The following is an 8421-nucleotide window of genomic DNA, read 5'->3' on the forward strand; positions in this document are numbered from 1 at the left end:
CGCCTTTCGCGCGCCCCCCCCCCCCCCCCCCCCCCCCCCCCCCCAAAAAAAAAGGCATTCGAGTTTTCTAAAAGCTATGGTAGCTGGAGTGGCCTTCCCCACCCTCCCCCCCCCCTTCTCTCTAGTGTTAACATGTTTAGTTCCCTCTGGGCCCAAGAGGATCTCTGGTTTTAAATCACTGTAAATAGTGATAGCAATCCCTCCCCACACAGCAACAATGAGACTAGAGGTCACAAATGGATGGAAACAGCCCTGATACTCCAAAAGGCCATATTCCTCCAGAGGATTTCACCCAGGCCACTGTAAAGCACCTGGACCAGGCCTTGGGACAGAAATATTAATGAGCAATTACACTGCATTAATCCTCATCATCTGGCCTTGCAGTTTAACACATAGCAAGACTCCACATACAGTTGGCAATGGTGAAAAACAAGAGGGTACAAGGATGCATGCTAAAAATAAATAAATAAATAAATCAGTAGCAAGACATCCAAACAACCAGACTCTGCTCAGTGCCAGCTCCGGGTCAATAGCTCATTGAGACCAAAACTGCATGGAGGATCTTCAATAAATCTCCCTTGCCAGGAAAAAAATAAAAACACCAAGCTAGTTGAAAGAAACATCTCATTTGACTTGAAAATGTTGCTTCCAGTTTACAACAACTCTCATTTGAGAGTGCAGCTAATTTACACCAAAAAGGTCAAAACCAAAGTGAAACATTTCAATTTACCTACATTTTTATATCAGTTCACAAGCAAACATCAAAGTTATCACAGACTGGGCTGACTGAGGATACAGTTTTGGAAGTAGATTTGTTTCACACTTCAGTATAATCTCAAAAATAGGAAAACACAGTTCTGCCCACTCAAATCTGAAGTCCTAAACCCTGCCACCACCACACACTGGCATAAGCCAGCAGGCTGCTAAAAGCAGCAGCAGGAGGGCTGCGTGCTCGTCACCGGCTGGGCACACTCGCCTGCTCTCATCTGCCAGAGAAGCTGTCCCAGGTTGAAATTAGCTTCTTGGCCAGGCTAATTTTCACTTGGATTGGTTCCCTGATCCAGTTCACCCCATAAACATATGTTTGTTCTGTCACAAGGAACTGTGGGTCTGGGAAGGACCAATTCTCTGAGCTAGCACCACAAAGCATATATGAAATTATAGGACAGACTGCTGAGCAGCTAAGTCAGTTTGCAAATAAGTGTCTGAGCAGAGAGGTTGTAAAATGTTACTTCGCAACTGCAGTGCCAGGCTGCTGTCACTCAGAGCATTTCTCATTAGAGCAGCCCTCTGAATTTTTTTTGAAAGGCTTTTAAAGCAAAGCTCAGACCTGTATCAAAAGGGTTTGAAATACAGAGCGCTCCGTGCTGACTACATTCCGCTCCTGGCAAGGAAGCTACACACAGCTATCAGTGCTGTGCCTAGCATTCCCGTTTGAACCAAGGCACCACAGAAACCTGCATCTCCTCCAGAAAGCTTTAAGAAGAATACGGGTATCTCAGCTGGAACTGCACTCCTGGGATTCCTCACCCAGCTATCTCCTCAGATGAATACTCCAGGAGCCTGAAGATTAATTTTTTGTTGGTCCAGAGCCAAAATGATGCAGAAGGCACTCAAATAGAAACAGCACTAAGCCCCTGACAGTTAAGGAGCCTGATGTGAAACACAGAGCATTAAAAGGCCAGCAAAGAGCAAAGCCCACTCCCCTAGCAGTACTATTATCAAGGCAGTACTGTCATGCACAGACCTTGGCAATTTCACTTGCTTCAATACTAGCCTGGGGGTATCAATTTTAACACAATTATAGAAGCCTAATAAACGTTTTCAGTACTATACATGCCTGGGTGCTGAGATTCAATTAGATCTGACTAGTAAAATCTTTAACTCTGATACTAATTTTAGTTTCTCACCTCTTTCATCCTAATGTAAAATACCGTCTCCAACAGAAAAAGAAGGAAGGAACACAGCAACCCAGTGGTGACCGTGCAGCACACTGCACGAACAATGCTGAGAGACAGGCTGCGCACCACAGCTCTCACCTCAGAGACAGAGAGCGCACCACAGCACTGTGGCAATCACCTCTACTTAGTATGTGCACTGCCCATCAGCAATAGGGAGACAACCTTAAGGGCAAACTCCTCCTTGAAGTTTAGGAACAAAGCCATTCTATACACCAGAGAAAATTCACCATTTGTGAATGAGGGAAGAAAACTTACCAACAGCATTATTTCAGCAATTGATCCTGCTAATTTCTCTCTAGGACTTTCTTACCTGCTTTCCCCAAGCTGCCTCTTATTTCCTAACTAATAATTTAGTTTGGAAGAAACCTCTGGTTCAACCTTCCCCTTAAAACAGGTCAAACTATATAAGGGCTTCATCCAGCCAAGTTTCAAGCATCTCCAAGGACGGATGATCCCACAACTTCTCAGGGCCCCTGTTCCAATATTTCACCACCCTTATGGTAAAAAAACAAGTAAATTAAAAAATTATATCTAATGAGAATTTCCCACATTCCAGCTTGTGTCCATTGCTTCTTAGCGCATCACTGTGTGCCTGCAAGAATCTGGCTCCACTTCATTTCCTGCCAACAGGCAGTTGAAGATAACAGTACAATCTCCCTTAATCTTCTCTTCCTACAACTGAACAAACGCAGCTCTCTACTCCAACATGTGTTCCAGCCCCCTGACCATGATGGGAGCCCTCTGCTAGACTCTAACTCTATGCCATAGATGTGAAGCATCCCAAGACACCTCTATTTCATTTTCTTGTGCATGAACTTACTGACAAAGCAGAACACCTTCCACTGTACATGGCTGGGCTTCAACTCTAAAAGGTTTATAGCTTTCCTAAACCAAATCAATTTTCTGCTTCAGATCAGATGGAATGATTACTCTGATGATTATGTACATTATTTTTCCATTCAAGTCTGTTTTTCCCTTGAGTACTGGTTAAAACTGTGGCTAGGATTTTTCTTTTTTAGTGGTAAAACTATGGACTTTACAACCTTACTGTTTTTACAAAAAAAAAAAACAACAAAAAAAAACCAACCAGCATAAAGTATCTTGCTTCACTTTGAAAAACAGTAACATTCAAAAGAGCAAGAAAAATTATACTACACTTGAGTCTAAAGCATGAGTATTTTAGAAAGCAACAACGATCCTTATCAAAACTGCTCTGCAACCCTAGAAGACTTAATACATACCAAAGGCATCACCTTCAAACACCTCCTGTCACAATTATAAATTACGTAAGGTGCCAAATGCACAGAAAACTATGCATCCTTACCTGATGTCCATCTGGCCAGTTCTACTGAAATCAGCTGTGGAGTATTTTGGTGTGTGTTGCTTGGGGATTTTTTTTGTTTTAAATCAGCAGAGGCTTTGGGCTCCATGCTGAACTTTGGTACAAATAAAAAAAGAGACTTTGGCCATTAAAGCTAGCTGAATTAGTTTAAGTTCCTAAAAGCAAAGAGAGGCCTGTTTAGCAAATAAAATTATCTTCTTGGAGAAGCTAAATATATATTCATTTTGTTAGCTGACTATGTAATTTACCAGTTCTTCTAACATGCAGTGGATATTTCAAATGCTCTGCACTGTCTTTAAAATGCTGTACACACTGTAAAAGCTATACTCTGAAACCAAAAAGCCAGACTTTTAACACACACTAATCAATCTACCTCCATCAACTTTTTCAGACAGGATGATTTTTTTTTTTAAACAAGCTGAGCCTATAGCTTCCACTGCACAGAATACTCCTAAGCATGATCAGAAAGCGAGCTCAGTGCAATCTGTCTTCTGATAAGTTTTTATTCCTTTTGTATTTTGACAAACTTTTCAGCAGTATTTCCAAACCAAGCTTAGTCCAAAGCCCAAGATTTTAATGTCGTACAAATGCCATCAAAGACTCCAAGACTGATTATGCCTTAGTAACACAGAGGAAGGTGCCAAAAGTACCTTGCATTGTGTCTGGCCCAGCTGAACAGGAGCCAACACTTCGTCCTTCTTGAGACTCATCTGTCTGGTGCAGCTGCTGCCTCAGTTAAAGGAAAATTCAGCAATTAAAACCCAACTAATTTAGAGGAGAAAGGCAAATCAAATGAAAAAGGAAGCAATTTCTAACCAGGGCTCCCCCTGCAAATACTTGATGCATGAGTGTCCTGGTTTCAGCTGGGATAGAGTTAATTTTCTTTCTCGTAGCTGGCATAGTGTTATGTTTTGGATTCAGTATGAGAATAAGGTTGATAGCAACAACTGAAAACATCAGTGTGTTAAGTAATGTTTAGACTAAGTCAAGGATTTTTCAGCTTCTCATGCCCAGCCAGCAAGAAAGCTGGAGGGGCACAGGAAGCTGGGAGGGGACACAGCCAGGATAGCTGACCCAAACTGGCCAAAGGGATATTCCATACCATGTGATGTCATGCCCAGTATATGAACTGGGGGGAGCTGGCCAGCAGGGGAGAGGGTGGATCACTGCTCAGGAACTAACTGGGCATCAGTTGGCAAGTGGTGAGCAATTGTGCATCACTTGTTTTGTATATTCCAATTCTTTTATTAGTATTATTGTAATTTTATAATTACTATTCTCTTCCTTTCTGTCCTATTAAACTGTTCTTATCTCAATCCACGAGTTTTACTTCCCACCCCCCCCAAATTCTCTTCCCCCATCCCACTGAGTGGGGGGAAGTGAGCAAGCAGCTGCATGGTGCTTAGTTGCTGGTTGGGGCGAAACCATGGCAATAAGAAAAGCCCACACTAGCACAGCCACACCAGGGAATGGGAATCCAGCCACCCTAGGCTGCCAGAAGTTTGTGAAGTCCTCTCTTTATGTAACGCTTGTGCCCCAACAGTTCTAAACCCATCACTACCTTCAGCAGCTGCTATCAAGAAACACTCATCCACAAAAACACAAAGCATCCTTCACCTAGCAGGGAGCACAACTCGCTGTGCACAACCTCACACCACAGCTCAGTCCCATTGCAACTAATAAAATGTTTTCAACTAGAAGGACATATAAAGCATATTAAACTCATCAAGCACAATGTGTGCATAGTCAAACAGCTACTATCTGATTTGCCAATGTTTAAAATATGGTAGTTACTACACTTGAAGTAGCGCATGCCAGGAATTACCAGAAAAATCAACAAGCAAGTGCAACAGACTGATTGGCGCACACTGTTATGCACTGGTGCAAATGACTGTGGTACATTAAATAGCAACTAACCCTATAAACCTTCTGCTCCCATGAGCAAGGGGTAACATCCAGGTAGGCTCCAGGGAGCAGAGACTGTTTCTCTAAGTCAAAGGGTGATGTCTGTTCTTCCTGCCTCAGGTAAACTGTGACCAGGCCCTCCCACACACATTTTCTGACTAGTCAGAAAGAATTTTCCAATTTGTTTCTAACTCTTCCCTCTGTTTTGTTAAAATAATCCCACTATCAGCTTTAATATAAAGATTACATAGACAAACAGTATGTTAACAGTCCCTATAAGGCCAAAAAGCTGAAGAAATACCAAGCAGAGCTTGAGTTTGTGCCTTCTGTCTATACGCAGCTTGACAACACACACATATCCAGCATGACAACTTACAAGTGCAGTTTGGAAAATACAAGCCACGAAAATTTCCTTTCTCCTGATCCCTTGTTTCATATTGTATATTAACACAGATATCTTTTAACTTGATCAGAGGACTTTACATTCTCACTGTTATTCTAAAAGACACTGAAGCATCACTAAGGCCATGACCGGATATGCTATTCCAGTTGAAATAATCAAGGCTAAAAGATAAACACCTCCAGTTTTATCAAGCACCACTTAGATGACGTACTAACGTAACTACTAGCATGTGTAGCTACTTCCAACTCTAGCCAAGTCAAATAGCTTGCATTAGCTCAAGAGTTCTTGAGTAGATTTGAAAAAAAAAAAAATTATAGAAACCCCACAAAATGGGAGGACCATTTTGATTGCACTGGAACTATGCCAGCAAATTCAAGGGGAGTGGAAACCTTGAATGGGAAAGGAAGGGGAACAGCAAGACGCACTAGATGTCAGGACTCCAGAGAGCTGGCAGCATTAGCAAGTGCCACAGCTTGCAGGACTGCTGGAGACCATCAGACATTGGCCCTGATCAGCTTCCAGAGCAGGAACTCTCCAAAATATACAGGTCTTCAGGGCAGCATCTGCACTATGCAGTGTTGTTAGGACTGTTGCTAAGTACTTTTCGTCCGAGTTTTTCCCACTTCCCTCTGTCACTTGCCCGGTCCTCACTGCTCTTGTATTCTGATTTTTGGCCTAGTTTCCAAAGCACCTTCTGCCCTACACCATAGGTTACTGCATGCCTAGACTCATTAGCTTTTTCACCTCAGCTTGTACCCCCATAGAACCTGCCTCATGCCCGGACTCAAGAAACAGAACACATCTGACTGTGCCCTAAACTGAACGTCCCTCCACTCACTGAAACCTATACAACCATTAACTAGCCACTTCCTCCCTTTACTCCCAACTCCCTTTTCTGACCACTTCTCATCCTCCTTCACCCAAGAAGACAAGGTCCTCTTCTACTGTTCTTCCCCATGGCCACTCTTCTGCCTTCATATCCTTCTGCCTGCCTTCCTCCAACCACTTGCATATCTGTGGGATGTCCTGGAGAAGCAGAGCAGTTGTAGTTGCAGGGAGAGACCTACTCTTGCCACTCATCCCCGATTTTCTCAGTTGTTCCTTTGAACTGTTCCTGAACTTCTAGGCTGTACCTAGAAGGCTGAAGGTGAGCAGCTAAGGTGGCAGCTGCAACCACTATTGCTTGCCTCATGCCTGCTACCAGACCTCTGACAGGGTTCCCATGAGCACTCCCTAATCTGCCCCAGGCATCTTCAACCAGGCTGTTTTTAATAGATTATTTCCCTTAACTGGTCTAATTATGCATGGAGCAAGGCAGAGAGCTCCCACAAGGTACTGTCACAGCAGTGGGTGATGCCGAGCAGCTGGGGGCCATAAAATTCTCCCTCACTGATCCAGCTGGCTTACAGGGGAGGACCTGGTCTTCAGTTTGGTACACTGGAGTGACAAGAAGAGATAGTACATGTACACAGGAATGGAAAATCCTTTAGCATGTCTACAAAGCACCTACAATTAGAGACTTTCCAGTGGTTCTCTAAACAGCCTGGTTTTCAGTAGGATGTTGGAAGATGCGTCTTTAGTGTCAATGCCAAATGGCCATAGCACTACTGCTCCTAAATACTCTCCTTAAGGAACAAAAAAAGGGTGATGAACCTCCCACAGTTCACTATTCCCTCCCTCAGGTCTTCCCCCCACCAGCCCTGATCTCAGAAACAGCAAAATTTCAGTAGCAGAAGGCATGAAACCCACCTTACAGAATCTCAGTCCAAATTGTTAATGTTTAAAACTGAGCAGCTGAGGAGACTCAGCTTGGTGCCACATGTTGAGCAGGGCAAGCACTAGCTGCCATACTCAAGGGAGAGCACAGTGGTCATTACCTCCAGATCTTGCACTCCTATAGATGAGTGATAAATTGTTTAATGCTGATTAAGTGAAATAACTTCACATCAGCCCAGTGCTACGTGAGACAAATTCTTTGAATATGGGCCTACCTGGGAGACTTGCTGACAGTAAGATTGTAAATGCTAAAGGGCTTGCTAACTCCGCAGTACACACAAATTCAAAAGATTTACATGCTTGAGAATCCATCCTTCTCTTTCCTCCTAGAATTGATATAAAAACATGAAAACTAGACTGATGCACATAAAGTACACTTTAAAACAATCTAGGCTGATAGTGGTCAGTGAGTCTACATCAAGGGGGTTTCTACATTATTTACTGTAATGCCAACTGCGTCAACTTTCCTGGGACAATGTGTATAATTGCAATGCAGAGGTGAGAGAAAAATTACAAGAACTTTCATTAACTTAGAGTCTACTATGACTCATCTTTCATTATGTCTCACCACACTCACAGTAGAAGATCCCATACATTTTTTCTACCAACAAAAGTCATAAATACATACAAAATATTTTCTAGGAGTCCAGTAGATCTTCCTGCTCCATATCATCCAAGGACAACAATAAACTAAGAACTGCATTTCTGCTCCCCAGTGGGGAAAGCATTTCATTGCCACAGAACTCTGCCTTACAGTACCTGAAGAAAGTGCCACAGAAACCACATGCGATGGAAAACCTAAACTGAAACACAGCTATGTAGCACTCTGTAGGTTATAGTGTTTACAGCAAAACTGAAGTTGTTTTTAAACAAAAGATGTAGGTGTCTAGCCCTGTACAGTTATAAAGAAAACTTCCAAATGCAAATCAATACAAGGCTGCCTATCTAGTTCTACAGGGAAATGAAATAAAATAGCTTTATGAGAGGTGTGAATTGCCTCATTCATCTCAACTTTGAAGCCTAACAATAATTCA

The sequence above is a fragment of the Haliaeetus leucocephalus genome, unplaced genomic scaffold (genome assembly GCF_000737465.1).
Source record: "Haliaeetus leucocephalus isolate CR32 unplaced genomic scaffold, Haliaeetus_leucocephalus-4.0 Scaffold240, whole genome shotgun sequence".
Taxonomy (NCBI): Eukaryota; Metazoa; Chordata; class Aves; order Accipitriformes; family Accipitridae; genus Haliaeetus; species Haliaeetus leucocephalus.